This window comes from Pelodiscus sinensis, chromosome 25 (genome assembly GCF_049634645.1).
Source record: "Pelodiscus sinensis isolate JC-2024 chromosome 25, ASM4963464v1, whole genome shotgun sequence".
In the NCBI taxonomy this organism is placed as follows: domain Eukaryota; kingdom Metazoa; phylum Chordata; order Testudines; family Trionychidae; genus Pelodiscus; species Pelodiscus sinensis.
In genome coordinates, this window is record NC_134735.1 from 6,180,245 (window position 1) to 6,202,085 (window position 21,841).

Sequence of the window (21,841 nt, forward strand, 5' to 3'; positions counted from 1 at the left end):
GTATGGCTTGCGTGGTTTTGACTCACACGCTCGCGAGATTTCTTTCTTGGGGGAGGGGAGGAAAATACATTTTAATTCAGCAGGCAGCTCTTTGTTCCCCCTTTTCTTTTTTTCTTTAAGGCGACAGCCTCCATGTGTGATGTAGCCTTCCCAGAACAGGAGAGGGAGTTGGGTTCTATTCCCATCTTTGCCAAGGGGATGCGGTTTAAGGACTTGTGCGGAAGCCAGTACTTCTCACTTCTCTCCCGCAGACTAGGAACATGACCCAAAAGCCACTGAAGTCTGTTGAAAGATTCCTATTGACCATTTTCTGCAGCCTCTCAGAACACAGACTATTTATTGGGAACCGACAATATATCTGCGATCTATTTACATGAGCAGCTGCTAAAATAAGGAAAAGGCAGCTTTGGATCAGGGCCATGGAAGCTTGGGGCAGGCCCCCTTTTTCTTATCTCTGCTCAAGCCCCCAAACAACTCAGAGACCTGTGTGCTGGTAAAACACCTGGGCTATGTCTACGCTTGTGGCTTCTTGTGCAAGAACATCTTGCAGAAGGGTTCTTGTGCAGGAAGTCTTGTGCATGAAAACGTCCACACTGCCATGTGCGCGCTGTGCTTTTGCGCAAGAGCTCCCATGGCAGTGTGGATGCTCTCTTGCGCAAGAAATCTCCGACGGCCATGTTAGCCATAGGGCTTTCTTGTGCAAGAAATCCCTGCCGAGCCTCCACTCTGCCCTGTTGCACAAGAGCTCCTGCACAAGAGGGCTTACACTTGTTAAAAAAGAGCGTAGCTCTTGCGCAAGAAGCCCTCTCTTACCACACCGTACTGTAAATTTCCTTGCGCAAGAGCGGGCGGTCAGTGTAGATGCTCTGCGGATTCTTGCGCAAGAACGGTCATACTTGTGCAAGAAGCCGAGAGTGTAGACATAGCCCTGGGCTACCTCTACATTGGCAAGATTTTGTGCAAAAGCAGCTGCTTTTGACTTCTGGGCTTTTGTGCAAGAGGCCAGTGTAGACAGGCAACATGAATTTCTTGCGCAAGAGAGTGTCTACACTGGTACGGATGCTTTTGCACAAAAGCACATCTCTTGCGCAAAAGCACATGCCAGTGTAGACGCTCTCTTGCGCAAATACTTTAACGTAAAAACTCTCACGTTAAAAATATTTGGCGCAAAGTCTTGCCAATGTAGACATAGCCCTGGTGCTGGTTTCTGTTACAATGTTGGTTCCGGTAGTGGGGTGTCACCCTGATCCTGGGGGAAAAAGGTGTTAAAAACAGCCCTGGGCAAGGGCTGCCCCAGGAGTCAATCAGAGGTGAGCTAGAGTCAGCCAATCAGGGTAGGAAGTGACCCAGGACAGGGAGCTGGGGCTGCAGCAGGTAGGGATCCCAGCCTGCCTTGGGGGTGCTACAGAGCTGCTGGCCAGGAGGCACTTAGGTAAATGCCTTCCAGACAGAGCCTGCCTCCTGCACCCCTGCCCCTCCTGCACAACACCCTCCCAGATCCTATACACCCTCCTACACCTCACCCCGACCCAGAATCCTCTCCAGCAGCCATACCCCCTCCCAGACCTGCACCCCATTCCCCTGACCCATTGGAAAAAAGTTCAGAAAGGGACAACAAAAGGGATGAGGGGTTTGCAACAGCTGCCATATGAAGAGAGATTAAAAAGGTTGGGACCTTCCAGCTTAGAAGAGAGGAGACTAAAGGGGGATATGATAGGGGTCTGTACAATCAAGACTGGTGTGGAGAAAGTGAATATTCTGTATTCACCCCACAGCAGTGACTGTCCTGCACCATGGGGCTGTCTGGGCTCACCTCCGTGGTTTGGGCATTGCAACTTGGCCTCCAGCACACCAGATCGCAATGCCACTCACTCAAATTTTAACCAACTGCACCCGCGTGGTTGCCAACCTATGATAACCCCCATCCCCCAGTAATCCCCAAGGCCATGCTCTTTGGGGGACAGGGTGCAATGGTTAGAAGGGGCGGGGTTTGGGGATGGCTACCAGATTGTGAATATGCTTCGGCCCGTAGATGGCCCACAGGGCATGAGTTTGAGACCCCAGGTACAGAGGAAAAGTTCCTTGAACCTTCTAGTATCAATCAACACCATATGAGGACCCGTATATTATTATCAGTTAGCTATTATTACTGTATCTGTTATCAGTTGTGGCGAGCGTGCCATCCAAGTTTGCTTTCTCCTGGGTAGCTTGTCTTCGAGTTGGCCTCACTGCCGGGCCTAATTACCCTCTTGTTCCTAGAGCAGATAGCTCATCAAAGGAGAGTTGAGGAATGTAGCACCTGATCTTCAGCCGCTGAGTTTCAGTAGAAGCAGGATAGAGTCGGTGATGGGGAAACCACATGTTGGAATCTAGCATGGCTGGTGTCTGAGCTTCACCTGTTCTGTGTGGGAACAGGTCTTTTGCAACCAGAGTGCTTGAGCCATACCCTTTTACCAGCATAAGAGCGTGAAGACGGCCAGACTGGGCCAGACCAAAGGTCCATCCAGTCCAGTGTCCTGTCTGTCCAGTGGCCAATGTCAGATGCCCCAGAGGGAGGGAACACAACAGGGAATCCTCATGTGATCCCTCTCCTGTCATCCATTTCCAGACAGAGGCTAGGGACACCATTCCTACCCATCCTGGCTAATAGCCATTGAGGGACCTAACCTCCATGAATCTAACTAGCTCTTTTTTGAACCTTGTTAAAGTCCTAGCCTTTACCACATCCTCTGGCAAGGAGTTCCAAGGGTTGACAGTGCACTGCATGAAGAAAACCTTCCTTTTATTTGCTTTAAAACTGCTGCCTATTAATTTCATTGGGTGACTCCTAGTTCTTATGTTGTGGGAGTAAATAACTTTTCCTTATTCACTATTTCCAAACCAGTCATGATTTTATAGCCCTCTCTCATATCCCTCCTTAGTCTCCTCTTTTCTAAGCTTTTCTTAGTCTCCTCTTTTCCAAACCCCTCATCATTTTTGTTGCTCTTTTCTGAACCTTTTACAATGCAAATATATCTTTTTTGAGATGAGGCGACCACATCTGTATGCAGTATTGAAGATGTGGGCATACCATGATTTTATACAGAGGCAATAAGATATTTTCTGTCTTATTCTCTATCCCTGGTTTTGAGGGGGGTTGTTTTGTTTTTGTTTTTGTTTTGTTGCCTCACAGTGAATTGCCTCACATGCTGGAAGGCTGGGAGCAACAGAAAAGAATAGTGCCCGGAGAAAGAAGGGAAGGAGAAAAGATATGAGCTAGATGTGGGACTCAGAGTTGGATTTGATGCAGGTGTAGTTTGGCGTGAGAGCAGCTGCACCAGTGCATAGAGTTTGGCCGGTTCTGTTTCCCAGCTGAGCTGCTTGGACATCAAACCGTGTCCTGACCCTGTTTGAGATGCCATGAAATCTGTAGGAAGGAATCACATGCTATGCCGATGAGCCCGCCCGCAGGTCAGCAGCTGCCCAAGGATATATGCCCTGGACCCCATGAGCTCCCAAAAGGGCCCTTTTATTTTGCCAGGCCTTGAGGGACTCAACCCATAGCTGATGATCCGGGACGCGATGCCCTCTTCCTAAGCTTGTTGCCCACAAGGTCCCCTTTTAGAATCATAGAACTGGAAGGGACCTTGAGAGGTCATCGAGTCCAGTCCCCTGCCCTCACGGCAGGACCAAACAATGCCTAGATCATCCATGATAGATGTCTATCCAACCAGTGATGGAGATTCTGCAACCTCCCTAGACAATTTATTCCAGTGTTTAATCACCCTGACAGGCAGGAAGTTTTTCCTAATGTCCAGCCTAAACCTCCCTTGCTGCTATTGAAGCCCATTGCTTCTTGTCCTATCCTCAGAGGCCAAGGAGAACAGTTTTTCTCCCTCCTCCTTGTAACACCCTTTCAGGTGCTTGAAAGCTGCTTTCATGTCCCCTCTAAGTCTTCTCTTTTCTAAACTAAACAAGACCAGTTCTTTCAGTCTTCCTTTGTAGTAAATGTTTTCTAGGCCTATAATTTTTGTTGCTCTTCTCTGGACCTTCTCCAATTTCTCCACATCTTTCTTGAAATGTGGTGCCCAGAACTAACACAATACTCCAAGTGAGGCCTAATCAGCGCAGATTAGAGTGGAAGAATGACTTCTCATGTCTTGCTCACAACACTCCTGTTCATGCCTCCCAGAATCGCGTTTCCTTTTTTTGCAACAGCGTCACACTATTGACTCACGTTTAGCTTGTGGTCCACTATGAACCCTTCATCCCTTTCAGCAGGACTCCGTCCTAGACAATCACTTCCCATTCTGTGTGTGCGACACGGGTTGTGCCTTCCTAAGTGGAGCACTTTGCATTTGCATGTTGTGTGGCGCTTTAGAACACAGCCGACAAGGTGTCAAACAATGGTGGCATGAACGCCAGGAATAGGAGGAGGGAGGAGGAGAAAAGCCCCTCCACACCACAGCACACGCCATGCCTCACATGAACCAGCCAAGTCGGCTTCCTCATTAAGTTCTCTTTTGCTTCTCACGTGGTAATTACCCACACCAGGAAGGTGCTCCAAAGCCATCCCTCTTAGCTGCCCTGGAAAAAAACATGTCTCGTTTGTGCCTGTCAGATCTTCCCATCCCACTGTGCCGCTTGCATCAGCAGCTTCATTTGTGTGCTCAGGCATGTCTGAGACCGTAGGTTCTCCAGGCAAACGCTAAAACCCTGACAGGTGGCCTTTTCGGCCAGGCCTCCCTTTCTGCTGCCTTCGACTTGCCAGGCAGGGGGATGAACAAATGTCTGAGCAGTTGGTTGCAATGGTCACAGGTAGGAAAGCGAGCGAGAGAAGAGAGCAAGACTAAGGACCCTTCCTGGCTACAGCTGGACACAGCTGTGTCTGTCAGATGGTGCACATGCCCCCTGCCAGAGCTGGCCTTACTGTGAGGTGAACTGAGGCGGCCGCCTCAGGTGCCAGACTGTGGGGGAAGAGGGGTGCCACTAGGACCCAGAGTGTAGAAAGTTGTGTCTGCTGCTGGCGCAGATGTATTCTCTCTGCTCTAGATGCACAGAGATGGGGGAGTGCTGTGCTGGAGGAAGGTGGGCACAAGAGACATAACAGGCAGGCAGGAGAAAAGGCGGCTTGGAAGCATCATTTGAGCTCCCCGCCTCAGATGCCAAAATGTCGTGGGCCGGCCTGCCCCCTGCCCTCTCTCAGCCTCGTGCAATTGGGGTGAAAAGGCTGGAAATTGGCCTGCCACCACTGAAGAGCAGGATCTAGCTCAGGCCTGGGCCAAGTCACCAGATCCAGCCCGTGGAGGTAGTGGAGAGTCACAGGTAGGCTCCCCTACTTGCCCCACAACCCCGCAAGGCACTCAGAAATGCAGCTCCAGGGCATCTTCTCTGTATGAGTCCAGAGGGGAGGGGGCAAGATTCAGACGCTGCTCCTGCCCCGGCACAATCCCATTGGCCAGTTTCTGGACAGAAATTGGTCAATGGGAGTTGCATGTTTGAATACCAAGCAGCCGCCCTCCCGCCCAGTTACTTAAGCACCTGGCCGAGCAAGTAGAAACATTTTAAGCTCCGCAGGCCTTTACCTCTGCAGGCAGGCATGCTGGTTTGGCTGCTGGCTGGTAAGTCTCCTGGCCAGAACCTGCCTCTGGCATCCCAGCACCTCCCTTCCCCAACCTTCTGCCCCCCCCCTACTCCTGCCCTGCTACTCCACATGCACCCATACCTCTTCCCAGGTCTGGCACCCCAATCTCCTGCCTCAAATCACAATCCCCTCCTATCCAAAACCCCGCACCCCAGTTCTTCTTCACACAGCACATAGTCAACCTGTGGCACTCCTTGCCATAGGAGGCTGTGAAGGCTAGAACTATAACAGAGTTTAAAGAGAAGTTAGATAAATTCATGGAGGTTGGGTCCATGGAGTGCTATTAGCCAGGGGGTAGAAATGGTGTCCCTGGCCTCTGTTTGTGGAAGGCTGGAGATGGATGGCATGAGACAAATCGCTTGGTCATTGTGTTCGGTCCATCCTCTCTGGGGTACCTGGTGCTGGCTGCTGTCGGCAGACAGGCTACTGGGCTAGATGGACCTTTGGTTTGATCCAGTACAGCCGTTCTTATGTTCCTATGTTCTAGGCTCAGGGTCGGGGGTCTCACTGGACCAACTTGATTTTCATGCAAACCCACTCCTGGGTTCGCATGTGGCCTTTGGTGGCCAGGCTGGCAGCAATGTGGCTGTAGCTAGCCACGTTCCTGTGTCTAGTGCGGAGATCATGGATGTTGGAGGCCTCCCCCTAAACCTCGATGAAGTCCACGATCTCCGCACTAGACCAGGCGGGTGTCCACCTCTTGCGGCCCCAGGCAGGCAACAAATTTCAGGATTCTGAGTTTTATTGCTCTTCTATCTCCCAAAGCTCTGTCCCATCTGGTGCTGGGCTCAGTGCAAAACCTGGGGAGAGTTTCTAGGAACAGGTGTTGGTCTGACTGTTCCAGAGTTCTGGTGGAAAATGTACAAGAGAACTTAAGAATGGCCATGGATGGACCTACCTCCATGAATTTGAGCTCTTTTTTTAGCCCTGTTATAATCTTGGCCTTTGCAACATCCTCTGGCAAGGAGTTCCACAAGTTGACTGTGGAATACCCCTAAGTACTTATACAATCACCAAAGTCAGCCACTGAAACTTCAGGTGACTCCAAGATTTTGTGATAATTCCTAGGTGGCAAATCCCTGTGCATTTACTCAGTCTTATTCTGGTAAATGCCAAAGGTGTAGTCATGAATGGAAGAAGGGCTGAAAACAGAGATGGATACCTCTGCTTTCATTCCGTCTTGTCCCTTATCTTCCTGACCACAGGTGCTCCACTGCCACCTGTTGTCTGGGCTGCAAATACTAACCAGCCACATGCCCTGTTCAATGAGGTCCAGCATGAAATGGGTTAAAGGCAGCTAGGAAAGGAGACATTTTGTCTCTGCCAAAGCACTGGCACATGGTACGGATCTGTTATTTTTTAAGACGCAAACTGATATAATTTGAACAGATATGTTCTGTGCCTCTGAGGCTTACACTAGGCTTAGCGGCCGAGTTTGACGGTAAACTCATATGACAATGCATATGTTTAAAAACTATTAAGAAGTTAGTAAAGATTTCCTGCCAGCCAAAAAGCAAAATTCAGGGGGAAGAGGGTGAAAGTGATTGAAAAGTCTAGCCTAGTTGTGAGGGGGGTTGGAGGAATTATCGATATTTCTGGCTTTACAATAGGCTAGAAAGGGGGCAGATCTGTGTGTGTTTGTTTTTTCCAGGTCTAGATGGAGTTAGACTGAGGGCCTAGGTGAAGTTAGCGTAAGTGGCCACAGAACTGCACTCTGTATGGCATGGGGAGTTGGTAGCTTTCCTCATGACTCAAGTTGCAGACACATCCCATTTATTATAAAAACCCTGTTTTGAGTTGCTTTTAAGTTTGCCATACTTTAAACATGGAAAAAGTAGGGAGTGATCATATGATGAAAGACTGCCTCATAATGCATAGGCCCAAGACAGCAATTCTGTCATTTCCTAGCTTTTAAGTGCTTGATTTTGCAACCTTACTGTTCTGTTAACGTAGTTTTCAATGTAACTGTCACTGAAATTGACTTTTAAAATGAACTTCCTTTGTTATAGCATCCAAATATCCAGCGCTAGTTCCTTATCTGGTGTAAATCAGTAGAGTGCCATTGAAATCAATGGAACGATGCTGATTTATATCTGGCCCTTTTAAGAAAACAAGAATAAATCACTACTTCCGAATGTGGTGCTCTTCGGATCATCCATCATTGTCCTTCCCTACACGGGTGTTGTTATTGATGGGATCAAGCACTTTTGAACCTCGCCCATTGCTAATGATTGCTGTTGTGTGCGTAGAAGGCACAGTGCTGTTCTCAGCCAGGCAGGGGCACTATCCCACGCGTCTTATTGGATTGCAGTGTTGTGGTCAGTAGACACTGATTCCTCCAACATGCTCCAACTTAGTAAGAGAGAGCGACTCCCTGCCCTCCAGAAAAAAACAGAGTCCACAGGTTAGAGAAGAAAGACAATTCATCCCACTTTATAAATGGGAAAACTGAGGCAGGGAGCGTAATGTTTTTCAGAAGCGCTCAGGGGACACAGGCGCCGACATTCCATCTTGAGGGTTATGCAGGCACATAGGCTCTGATTGTCAGAGACATTCACGTGCCTGATTCCTACTGACATCGATTGGAGCTAGGCGCCTACAGCTTTGACCACATATAAAAGTTTAAAACACAGCCACGGCAGCACTTTAAACTGACAGTGTGGTCATGGCATGAGCGCTGGGTGAGAGATCTCTGTGTAAACCACCTCCACGAGAGGAGTAGCTAAAGCGCTAGGCGTTGTATCCTGGTTCTCACTGGCGCTTTACAGCACTGTAACTTGCTACACTTGCAGGGGGACTATTTTTTCAATCTTAAATGTATTTTGAGGCTCTGGGCCCCCAGCATCTAAATCTCTCTGACTTTCAATGTTATGTTTCTAATTGCCTAAGTTACCTTTCAAAATGGGACTTAAGCGCCTACATCCCTTACCCACTGTGAAAAATTTTACCCAAGAGAGATTAAGTAACTTGCCCAGGTGTCTGAGCAGAAATCAGTTGCAGAGAGTCATGAAACGATACCCATCCCCCTCCAGATCTTGTGGGAATCCCACTCTTGTGCCTTAGCCCCATCTCATCCTTCTCCAGTGGCTGGCTTTTTTCTTAAAGATTCTTAACCTGCTTCTCACATTTACAGAAGCCCCTGAGGGAATGTCTACATTGCACTGTGAACTTGGAGTGTGGGAAGGCTGAAGTCAAATATGTAACTCCAGCTACGTACATTACGTAGCTGGAGTTGACGTATCTTAAATCTCTGTCTCCACAGCAGGAGAGTTGGCTTCCCTGGCTCCTTGCAAGGAGCAGGAGGACCAGAGCCGATGGGGGCGCCCTCTGAGTTTGATCTAGTAGATCTGTACTGCACCTGGTAAACGGAACCCTGGAAGATCGACCGTGGCAATGCCGATTTTCCCTGTAGCATGGACATACCCTTACAGCCGTGGTCACCAACCAGTAGGGATCGACTGGCAGATCTTGGAGCCTCTGACAGGTGATCCTGACTGCTTTGGCTAAGAGGCTGTCAAGTGTGGGCAATTCAGCTGCCCGTCCACCTACTGCTGCGCATCTCCTGCCCTTTGCCTCCTCCCACCTCCAGGAGCCTCCTGCTTGCTGTGCAGGGCAGGGGAGAGAGAAGAGGGATGCTGATGCTAAGGTGCCCCCTTCTCACGCTGTATCCTATCGCCACAGAGCAGAGCAGGGCAGGGGGCACAACAGGACTTGGGATAGAGTTTGATGGCTGCTTCTGGGAGTGGTGTAGGGCCAGGGCAGGGGTGATCCTGCCTTAGCCCCACTGCACCCCCACCCAGGAGCCTCCTGAGGTAAGCAGTGTCCATTTGCAGCCCACATCCTGAAACCCTACCCTGAACATGAACCCCCTCGTGAACCCCAAGCCACTGCCCTAGCCCCGAGCATCCCTGCATCCAAACACCCTCCCAGAGCTGCACCCCAACCTGCTGCCCCTGCCTGGTGAAAGTGAGGGAGGATGGAGTGAGCAGGGGCAGGATCTCAGAGAAGGGGCAGGAAGGAGGCAGGACAAGGGTATTTGGGTCTGAGGCAGATCTTGGATTGCACTTAATTTCAAAAAGTGATCTGCTTACAAAGGTAGGAGACCCCTGCCTTACAGACTCAGTGTTTCCAAACCAGAGCTTACGCAGGAACCTGGGTTTACTGTAGGGATGCAAAATCCCGATTCATTAGTTAACCGGTTAAACGTTCAGTTACACTAGCATTTAGCTCGTTAACCAACTAAATGAGATCCCAGTTGGGGGACTACTCTAGCTCCGGTGGAGCAGCTCCCAACCCATGGGGCTCCTACTCCCAGCCCTGTACTGGGGCTGGCTGCAAGCTCTGCACCCCCATGCTGGGCCTGCTGCTGGTTCCCGGACCCTATATGGGGCTGGGCCTGGCTGCTGGCTCCTGGCCCCACAGGTGTGGCTTGGACTGGCTGCCAACTTCCAGGCCCACACCTGGGACTGGCTGCTGAGCTAGAGTAACCCTCTGCCTGTGGCAGGCTTCGGGTGAGGGGCTGCTCCTGGGGAAGCAGTTAACCATTATCCAGTAAGATCACCCAGGAAGGGTGACGCTTACCAGGTAACCAGTTAACAAGTGACCTGTTCACACCCCTAGTTTACAATCACTGGCCCAGGCTTCACAGTGGTGCTCCTTATTGCATGACACAGACTTTCTGACTAGAGTCTGCAGCTTGAGCTGCGTCTATGCTGCACAAGGCCAGGGCTGGGCCGGAGTGTCAGCAGGAATCAAACTCTGACCAGTAGCACTTGCAGGCCAGAGTCCAGAGTGGCCCCTGCCCATAGGGTTGCCAGATGGTTTAACTAAAAATACCGAACACCGCCCCTTAAAAAAAAAAACACCGGGGGAAAAAAAGGAGGAGACCAAAGTTGTTGAGCAAAAAGGAAAAAAAAAAAGACCCTGAGAGTTAAGCAAAAAAAATAAAGTAAAATAAATGGCCCCTTTAAGAAAAGCCTTTGAAGCTGTTTGCTGGCAGCCATCTTGTTTTCCTGATCAAGCCAGAAGGCAGCTTCCCTACAGAACCAGGTAAGCATGGGGGACAGAGAGGTTCAGGGGGGACAGAGGTGGTCGTGGAGCCTGTGGGGGAGGGGCCCGGGGGCTGGGCCTGGTTGCTGAGTAGGGTTGCCAGGTGTCCAGTATTTTTGCCTCCTGGCAGGGAGAAAAAAAATCAGAAAATACTGCACATTTTAGGTGTCCATTATTTTCTGATTTTTTTTACTGGACAGGAGGTGGAAATACCGGACTGTCCAGGTCAATACTGGATATCTGGCAACCCTACTGGCCCAAGATAGTCTGATTTGTGTGTGGGGAAGGGGGTTTGGGCTCACACCTCTATCAGAGCCTGGATTTACTGTACAATGTGGCCCTAACCTAGCTGTATGTGGTTGCTACCCTTAGCTGGGTTTCAGAGCCCAGACTCCAGCCTGAGCGGAAAATGTTGACAATGCTGTTTTTAACACCATAGGCCGGATCCAGGAAGCCTGAGTCATTAGCTTGGGCTCTGAGGCTATGTCTAGACTGCAGACTTCTGGAGATCTTCTGGAAAAACTTCTTCCGAAAGAGAGCGTCCACACTGCAAAAACGCATCAAAAAAGCAATCTGTTTTTTCGAAAGATAGCATCCATTCAGTGCAGACGCTATCTCGCATTTAAACTGTGATTATTCTGGATGGAGTGGCCATTAAAGCACCTGTGCTTTTTCCTCTTTCCTCTTCTTTTGGAAGAAATCCCTCTTCCCTGTACACACACACCTTTTTCTGAAAGAGCTTTTTCGGGAAAAGGCTTCTTCCTTGTAGAATGAAGATTACCAATGTCGGGAAAACCCTTCTGTTCTTTTGATTTTCTTTCAAAAGAACCCAATTGCAGTGTAGATGTAACTGAAGTTTTTTCAGAAAAAACTCTAAGCTACGTCTACATTGGCACCCTTTTCCAGAAAAGGGATGCTAATGAGACAAGTCGGAATTGCAAATCCGCAGGGGATTTAAATATCCCCTGCAGCATTTGCATGAACATGGCTGCCACTTTTTTCCGGCTCGGGGTTATGCCGGAGAAAAGCGCCAGTCTAGACGCGATCTTTCAGAAAATAAACCCTTTTCCGGAAGATCTCTTATGCCTACTTTCCTGGTAAACTACCGGCTCTGTTGTCGGGGCACATCTTGCCAAGAAGAGACAAATGCAGCTTTGCAATGTTGCTCTGTCTCCTCCTTGAATGCCTCCCCGAGGCACAGCAGAGCCAGCCAACCCCACCGCCGATAAATTCCAATTTTCTTCTTATATAACAATGTAAATGTAATAATTTCATCTGCTGCTCTGACGGTTACCCAATCGAAGTTTAGTAAAGGAATGGGCCATTAGAGAATTTGCTCTGGCAGCTGCTGGCAAGGTTTAATTTGAAGTTTGGTTTATTGTCAGATTACTATTAATAACATTTCTGAGTAGGGACTAACTTTTCTCTGAGCTTTATAAATGTCAGGGAGAGATTGTTTGGGGAAAAGGAAACGTGCTTTCTCCTCCCCACCGTGTCACAGGCACTTCCACATGCTACCGTCTTCCCATTGTTTTTCATCCTATTGTAGAAGTGCTGCAGCGGTGACTAATTCTTGCATAAATCATTGCCATGACAACACCTGTAATATATTGCCAAGTGGAGCTGAAGCGGCGAGATTCCTTTGGCTCAGCCAAGGGGCTAGAGTGACACAGATTCAGGTTAAGTAACTATGCTAGGCTTTTTCTTGCTATGAAAGAGGAAGTGATGAGCAACGTAATTTCATTTTTAAAGGCTCCTTCTCTTCTCTTCTCTTCTCTTCTCTTCTCTTCTCTTCTCTTCTCTTCTCTTCTCTTCTCTTCTCTTCTCTTCTCTTCTCTTCTCTTCTCTTCTCTTCTCTTCCTTTCCACTTGCCCCCCACCTCAAGGATCAAATAAAGGCCCAATGCAGCACTTTGAAGTAGATACAACTACCAAATGAATCCAAGCAACCTCGTGTGTTGATTCTTATGCTCTCGGCCAGTTTGGCCCTTCCTTTATAGATCTTTTCACGGGTTTGGGCTAAGAGATTCCTTCTCTTTCGAAAACAACGTGGAATCCCATGGCACCTTAAAGACTAAGGGTATGTCTACACTAGCTCATTAATTCGAGCTTGGTAGGCAAAACAGGCAACCGGAGTTGCAAATGAAGCCTGGGATTTAAATATCCCTCATTCCACGAGGAGTAACAGTTAATCCAAACTAAGGACTTAGTTCGGATTAATTTTAAACTGCCGCATGTAACCGCGGGCAGTTCATTTGAACTAAGGAGATTTTAAAATGGCGGCCGGATGGGAACATGCAAATAAAACTCGGGATATTTAAATCCCAGGCTTCATTTGCAACTCCGGTTGCCTGATTTGCCTACCTAGCTCGAATTAACGAGCTAGTGTAGACATACCCTAACAGATTTATTTGGGCATAAGCTTTCGTGGGCAAAAACCCATTTCAGGTGTATGATGCATCTGACAAAGTGGGGGTTTTGCCCACAAACTCTTACGCCCAAATAAATCTGTTAGTCTTTAAGATGCCTCAGGACTCCTCATTGTTTTTGCAGATATAGATTAACATGGCCACCCCTCTGATCCATCTCTTGTAGAATTTAAGCACAGGTTAGATAGGCATCTATCGTGGATGATCTATGGCGCTTGGTCCGCAATAAGTTACCCCTGGCTACCTGGAGCCACGGGTGAGTTCCCCGCAGTGCCCAGCTCTTGGGTGAGTTCAGGAGCTGCAGGAAACTCACTCTGAGCTTTGATTGAAAGTACCTTGGGTCCCGGCCCACTGTATCTGAGCAAAGTGTGAAAAACCCACTGATTCAGCTCTGATGTAAATCATAGCATCCTAGAACACTAGAAGGGACCTCGAGAGGTCATGAAGTCCAGTCCCCTGCACTCATGGCAGAACCAAGCACCATCTAGATCATCCCTGTCAGGTGTCGGTCTAACCTGCTCTTAAATATCTCCAGTGCTGGAGATTCCACAACCTCCCTAGGCAATGTATTCCAGTGTTTCGCCACCCTGGCAGGTAGGAAGTTTTTAATGTCCAACCTCAACCTCCTTTGCTGCATTTAAGCCCATTGCTTCTTATCCTATCATCAGAGGCCAAGGAAAACAAATTTTCTCCCTCCTCCTTGTAACACCCTTTTAGGTATTTGAAAGCTGCTATCATGTCCCCTCTCAGTCTTCTCTTTTCCAAACTAATCCCATCCAATTCTTTCAGTCGCCCTTCATAGGTCATGTTTTTTAGACCTTTAATCACTTCTACTGCTTTTCTCTGGACCCTCTCCAATTACTCCATACCCTTCCTAAAATGTGTCTAGATCTTGGTGAAAAGTGAAACAGAGAGGTCGTTAAACACCTCTGACTTTTCCTTTTTTTTTATTATCATTTTTCCCTCTTCCATGAGTAATGGGCCTACCCTGTCCTTGGTCTTCCTGCTTCTAATATATTTGTAGAATGTTTTCTTGTTACCATTTATGTCTCTCGCTAGATTGAGCTCATTTTGTGCCTTTACCTTTTTAATTTTACCCCTACATACTTGTGTTATTTGTTTATATTCATCCTTTCTACTTTGACCTAGTTTCCACTTGTTTAGGACTCCTTTTTGACTTTTAGATAATTCAAGATCTCCTAGTTAAGCCAGAATGGTCTCTTGCCATACTTCCTATCTTTCCTACACAGTGGAATAGTTTGTTTTTTTGCCCTTAATAATGTTCCTTTGAAAAACTACCATTTGTCTTCAATTGTTTTCTTCTTAGTCTTGCTTCCCATGGGACCTGCCCTACCAGCTCCCTGAGTTTACTAAAGTCTATCTCCTTGAAATCCTTTGTCTTTATTTTGCTGTTCTCCCCTCTACCATTCCTTAGAATGATGAACTCTGTCATTTCATGATCACCTTCACCCAAGCTGCTTTCTACTTTCAAATCCTCAACCCGTTCCTTCCTATTTGTTAAAATCAAATCTAAAACAGCCCCCCCTCCCCCAATAGTACCTTTCTCCATCTTCTGAAATAAGCAAGTGTCTCTAATACATTCCAAGAACTTGGAGCATCTGTGCCCTGCTGTGTTAGTTTCCCAACAGATGTCTGGATAGTTGAAGTCCCCCATCACTCCCAAGTCCCGTGCTTTAGATGATTTTGTTGTTTAAAAAAAGCCTCATCCCCCTCTTCTTCCTGGTTAGGTGGTCTGCAATAGACCCCTAGCATGACATCACCCTTGTTTTTTACCCCTTTTAACCTTACCCAGAGACTCTCAACAAGTCTGTCTCTTACATCCATCTCCATCTCAGTCCAAGTGTATACATTTTTAATATATAAGGCAATACCTCCTCCCTTTTTTTCCTGCCTATTCTCCCTGAGCAAGCTGTACCCTTCTAAACCAATATGTATATCATGTGTATTATCCCACCAAGTCTTTGTGACACCGACTATGTCATAGTTGTGTTTATTTAGTAGCATTCCAAGTTCTTCCTGCATATTTCCCCATACTTCTTGCATTTGTACACAGACAACTAAGATACTGATTTTATTTTGCCCCCCAGTTCTGCCTTATCTCTCCTTTATCCCTGCTATTATAACCCAATTTCTGACTTGTCTCCCAGGTCTCCATGTTTTTCACTTATCTGTCGGCTTTGTTCACCTGCCCCCATCCAAAGTAGTTCAAAGCCCTCCTGCATGGACAAAGGCTGGTATCAAATTGTGTGTTCAATAAGAGTCTGACTGTGTCCTTGTTGTAATGTGATTGATAGTATTTTAGTGCAGGGAGATCCTGTTTTGAGTTTTAAACTGAGTGGATTTGATACACAAGTCACCAGCTGGGCCATAAACGTGAAACACAGGGATGCACTTTCCACAGACTAACATCTTTTATGAAAACCAGAGAGCTAGCTTGAGTTTAATGGCCAAATATATCCACCTCCCCACTTCCAGAACTACTCACTGCTCTTTATTTTGATTTTTAGAAAGGAGAAGGCTATGGGGGGGCAAAAGCTGACCAGAGAAGTTATCGATTACTATCTGCTGGTATATTCCTGTAGTGGAGCAAAGCCTGCTCTCTCCTACCAAGGCTATCGCAATGTTCTACCTTTTCGCAGCTTTCATTCACGGTTCTTTACAGATGTCTCCGGAGAAAAATCCAGTGGGATCTTTAATGACTGCAAATGGCCTGTCTAGGATTCTATACCTCATCCATGCCCAATGTATCTGAGATCTTTCGTAGCATCTGTGGGTCTCCCAGCAGCCTCGGTTTTCTATTTCATTTCAAAGACGACACGTCTGGTTTCTTGACACCTAACAATATGCCAGGTCCTAGGGTAGAGGAGTAAAGAAATAAAACGGCGTCACCTGTTGCATCATCCCTTTCTTCAGTGTGCTGGATTTTCTTTGGTGCTCTTCTGTCTGCGGGCTGCGCAGGGCTAGCCATGTTTTGTATCGAGGGGTTGCCTCTCCACGCCCCACTGCACCTCCGTAGGTCATGTTACACCTGGGGAAAGTGACTCCACATGGTTCATAGCAGATGAGTATCCTGATATTGGGTCCACTGAAGAGCTAGGCCACTTTATCCCAGTTGGGCATCTGGTCCATGGTGTTCAGGTTCACCTCATTCTAATGTTCATGAGCTAAGTCTGAACTGTAAATTCCATTGAGATCCAGGGGCTGGGACCCCACTGTGATGGTCTCCCTCTCCCCCCCCCGGCTATGCTTTATGAAATTTGCCTTATGAATATAAATGTGCATAACTCAAAGGTGCTTTAGACAAAACACCCGATGGGAACTATTGATTTTGACATTGCAGTCTGCTGGATCTGTATGTCCTGTTTTGGTGCATGCCTCATTCTTGTATGTGAAGTTAGAAATGCGGAGTGTGAGTCTGTTTATAGTGTTACATGTGTTAATTAGAGCCATTACTGGTGTCCTGGAAGTCTAATGACTTGTGAACAGCCTTGTTTGTCCTGTACCTCTGGAAAGAGTTTGGTCTAGAGAGACCTATGCCCATATCACCTAGTGCTGGAATCCATTCTGAACCTGGCATTTTCCATGGAAGGGAGGATGTAAAACAAAGGATACTCACCCAGGTGGAAAGACTATTTAAGCAATGGGACACAATCTCCTTTTGTCTTTAACTGGCCTGGGAAAATACCTGATACACCCTAAAAGGCTACAAAGAACTCTAAAGCAGACTGGAGACCCATGTCAAGGTGAAAGATTTTGTCTCTGACTTGAAGATTGTGCCTGAAATAGGAACAGCTGTTTAGAGTAAGAATTTGCATGTAATACATTTCTTAGTGAGTTAGAACTAGCTATGCATTTGCTATTCTTTTTAATTTAATAACTTGCTTTGATCTGTCTGTTTCCACTTGCAACCACTTAAATCCTACTCTTTGTACTTAATAAAAGCACTTTTGTTTACTATCAGGCCCAGTGTAAATAATTGTTATCTGGGGGGAGCAACCACTTTGCATATCTGTCTTTCATTAAGAAAGTGAGCTTACCTGATAAGCTTTTCCTGTGTAAAACTTGTACACAGAGAGAGACAAATGTATGTGGTGGTTTTGGTCCCATTTAGTGATTGGTTTCCTGGATTCTGAGCCCGAGAACTGTGTCCAGACAGAGCTGAAGTGGGTTCAGTGTCTGCATTGCAATATAGCGGGGTAGTAACCCCAACTCTGGGATACCTGAGGATCTGGCCCAGCAGAGTGGTGGGGAGCCTCAGATAGCAAGAGCATCAGTGGCATGATCAGCACACCGGGGAACAATCCTAAAGGGTCGGCTATGATTGCACCCCATCACCCTCACTTTTTGTTCACACTCCACCATGAAAACACTAAGGGCAAAGGTGACATTTGCAGCCTGATGCATGGCACTCTGGGAAGGAGAACAGGTGCCTACTGGTAGGCCTGCCCAAAACCAGACCTCTCCTTACCTGGCAAGTGCTGACTAAAAATGTTCCCCTTTTTCACACTGGAAAATGCATTCCCAAAAGAAGGAAGGACTACACTGTCCCATGGGCTACCTATTCATGTGGGATTCCCCGGGAAGCAAATTGCCCTTAGACATCCTCAGAGTGCACTTCTGATCCAGGGGGGCAGGAGGAACTGAGCACTTTGAGTCTTTCACCCCTCCTCCTTCCTCAAGCAAGTGGCTGGAGAGTAACACTGAGTATTATTCCCCCCCCCTTAAAAATAATGAATGATTTGTGGGGGGAGGGGATGGTTCAGAACATAACCAAGTGACCAAAAACCTAAAGGAACATGCAACTTGAAGTGAAACAAAAATGTTTGTCCCCAATTTAAAAAAGCACCAAATAAAATATTACATTTGACAAACTGTCCCTTTTCCTCCTGCGTTGTGGGAAGATTTTTCCGTAGGGAAACCAATTACCATCGGTTTTGGGGGGCAGTGATAAGGCGTGGGTAGAACTAAGGCTCCACTCGGCTGTCACTAGGGTGCTCCAGAAAGGAGCGAGGTCTGTGCTCCTAGCTAGTCCAGAGATAAGGCAGCAGCCGGTAGCACTCAAGAATATGCATCATTGCTCTTGGGTTTTTCTAGGCCCAGTAACACTCCTAGTTAAAAGGCTTCTGCTGGGTTGCTCTTTACAGACTGTTAGTTATTGCAACAGAGCCAGAGTAGGACCTTGTCAATGATGGCAGGTGTCACGGAGGAAATGACGGATGAATTTTGACTCCTGAGGGACATGAGGCTTCCAGTGGCTATTCTAGTGTGGTGCAGCTTATACCTTACCCCCTGCACCACACCCATGAGGTACAGCTCGTGTGTGGTGGGAAATGAAGACAAGGGAACGCACAGCAGTTCAGCACCCTGGCCTCCGGGGGGGGGGGGGGCTGCAGCATAGAAACTCGCCCTTCAGCTGGCCAGTGGAAGAGATTGCTGAAGGGGCGTGGCTTGGGTGGAAAGGGTGGGGCCTCAGGTAGAAGGGGCGGGGCTGGTGTTTGCCATCCCCAGCTGGGCCTTCACCTGCCGCCCATGGCACAGCTCAACCTTGCAAGTTTTTATTTTTTCATTTTCTTTCTTTTTTCTTCTTCTTCCCTTTACTTGACCCCTCCTTTCTTCCTCAATTCCTGTCTCTGTTACAGCAGGGCAGTACGGCTAGCGCCAGGTCCCCCCAAATGATTAGACACCACAAAAATCATGAGATTGGTTTTTAAATATTTTTTTTTAAATTAAGGGGTTGTTATATTTGCCTTCGGATGTGTTCTCCCTTCAGGGAAAGGATGGTGTTCCAATTCCTAGATTTCCTTCGCATCCACTCGGGCTAGCACGGCAGCTTTTCTTGTGAGAATGCAAGATTCTCCCATAACCCCATGACTCCAGGAGTGGGGGATTTTAAGAAGAACCCGGTGCCATTCGCCTGGAAATTGTGAGAGCTGACAACACTGCCCCTGCTGCTCCAAAGTGGCTCTGTTATCTCTGAGGAGTGTACTCCCGATTTCTGTCAGCACAGCTGAGATCAGAGTCTCTCTCTCTCTGCCTCCTCCTGAGTGTCACTGCTTGTTAAAAATGGGTGACATTTTCACATCCTGACTTTTCATCTCTTTACGCATTAAGAGCTTGTCCCCAGACCTCCAAGTCCTTTTCTTTTGTCGCGTTCCCTGCACAAGGGCCGAGTGAGAACACCCCATTGCGTCCCTTCAAGCAAGACTTTCACAGCATGAACGTAGTTCCCCACCCTAGTCCCCTGCTAAAGGTCTGAGCAGGCGTACTGCTGCATTTTTAGTGACTTGGGGACCCTGGGCTGAATTTTACCATGACTGCAAATGAAGTCTTGGGTGTCAACATCAGATCAAGATAAAGATTCCTTCCCTCCCCACCCCCGCTCTCTCACTTCCCAGACTATCAACATTCAAATTCACCAAGGGCCTCATTTGAGAGGTGTAAAAGCTCCCTCCATAGATGGCGAAATGTTCCAACCCCTGTAATTGTATTCAGGGCTGGCAGCCTGATTTGTGAATGTTGGACTCATGGAATAAACCCTTGATTGCTGCCTGGGATTTACAGACACCATGGAAGCGGGTGTGTGTCTGTGTCTGCACATTTGGATTTGAGTGCGTGTTTGCAGGCATATGGGTTTTTAATTGTGTGTGAGGTGCATTTGCTCCAGTGTGTTAGTGTCTCTGGATGTAAGTTAATATGACAAATCTGTGTTGCGGTGTGGGCGAATTTGTAAGGGAGTGGGTGATTGCATGTCTCTCTCTGTGTGTGTGAATGATTATTCGAGTGTGAATGCATGTGTGTGTGTTTGTGTGCCTTAGTCCATGTGTGTGATGCTGCACAGACTATACAGTCGAGGAAAGAAAACGTTTTGATTGGCTTTCAGCACAGAAGTACAGTCCTTGGAGCTGGCAAAAGCTATTGCTAATATTTTGCATTCATAGCCTCTTTCGTTTAAGGATCTCAAAGCACTTTGCAAGCGGGGATGGTCCTTAGGAGGGTAACATTTTGGCTCACTGCCGCCTTTTCTAGATTCATAGACTTGAAGTTCAGATGGGACCATCATGATCCCTTAATCCAATTTTTCTTCCTGTCTTTCTGGGTGGCATGCATGAGAATGAGGCAGATAAAATATTAAGCTTGCACGGGCTAAACACCAGCATGTTCTCCTTCCCCAGTAACTCAGGAAGGACTTTCCTCAGGCAGTGGGAAAAGTAAGGCATGGTGGATGAGTTTGGAATTGTGGTAGCATATGTCCCTTGGTTTTCACACAGTCAGTACCTTTCGCAATGGACCAGAGAGACACAGGTTTGGAAATATCTGCTCCTGGCAATGTCTATTTCTTTAAGAGAGTTCTGCTACACACAGGGCGTTCCTGGGCTGAGCTAAAATATCTTTCAAGTATTCTTTTCATGATTGTAAGGGAAAGATTTTGTTGCTGCTCCAGGCTACAATGTGCTTGGGTTCTTCTTGCATCCCTCTGATCTCCACCCGCAAGCTCCTCGTCCCTCTCTCCCATCCCCCTTTATCGAAGGGTCTCCTTACAACTCCCTCCACTCCATCCTTCATGCCAGGGGCTCTGTGGAATCCCCATTCCCCTCTACTCCCACGCTATGGCCTCCGGATACAACCCGTTTAGCCTCACGCCCTTCATTCTCCCCACTATCACCACCAAAGTTTCGGTGTGACCTCTTATTCCCTCCACATCAAGAGCTCTGCAAGCACCTCCGCCCCCCCCAATTTTCACAAGCTTCTGCCTGATGTTGCCCAGAACAGTCTGTGCAATTTTGGAATGGATCAGATGCAACTTCAGCAATTGTTTCTGTGCAGCCAAACAGGGGAATGTTAGCAAGTTGAGTGTAGGGGCCTTTTAGGATCAGCCAAATAACTACAGATGAAGAGTTATTCTGCTGAGGAACTGGTTCAAAGTTTCCTGCATTACTCAGTACAGATCCTGGTTCATCACAGTGTGCAGGGGTAATACACAAGTTAGCAAAGATGCAGTAGACAGCTAAGGGGGAAAAAGCCATAAAAGGAGGGATCAGTTCCCGAGCTGGTGCAAATCCAGGACAGTGCCACTGAAATCAGGTTATGTCCATTTACACCCGCTGAGTACCTGGCCCCTAATTTTACAGCTTTGCATGTGGGACACAAATGCAGCCTGGTATAATTGGCGAGTTCTGGAATGAACTTTTCTGCTCTGTTCTGCTGCGGTGGAAACTCCTGTCATTAGTTTTATGGGGATCTTTCAGTGGCCTCATTTGCTATTCATATACATCTGTTCCATCGGAGCCTGTCATTAATCTCTTGGTAGGTTTAAGGTTTCCCTCTTGCCGTTGCTACATGGCCAGTCATCAAAGCGACGACTAAATGAATGTGGATATGAAACAAATCGTAGGGGGGAAGGTTACTGGATAATTGCTTCCCTACTAAAATATACACAGTGTGTGTCTCTCTATCTTGTGGAGGGAAAGGGCACAAGGAATATGCCCGCAATTCTCGCGGACCAGGTTGGAATGTGATGCTTTCAGATCTAAACGGGTCCACGGTATTTGATTAGTGAAGTCAGGCTGTCTCGTTCCCCTGTTTATAAATATGCAAGCTCCTGCAGTCCACTACTCAGCTCCTTTGGCAATGATAATTGAGTAGCAAGCGAAACTGCAACCAGAGCTAACGAATGGTTCACATGCTCATTTCGGAACAGCCCCCTGGAGAGGACGTGGCGT

The 21,841-nt window shown here is 47.6% G+C and overlaps 1 long non-coding RNA gene across 4 annotated transcripts in view; it reads left to right on the forward strand.

The window, feature by feature from the left end:
- Positions 1–21,841, forward strand: part of LOC112546261 (uncharacterized) — a 130,432-nt gene that overhangs the window by 69,013 nt on the left and 39,578 nt on the right. The gene's annotated exons all lie outside the window — the stretch shown is intronic.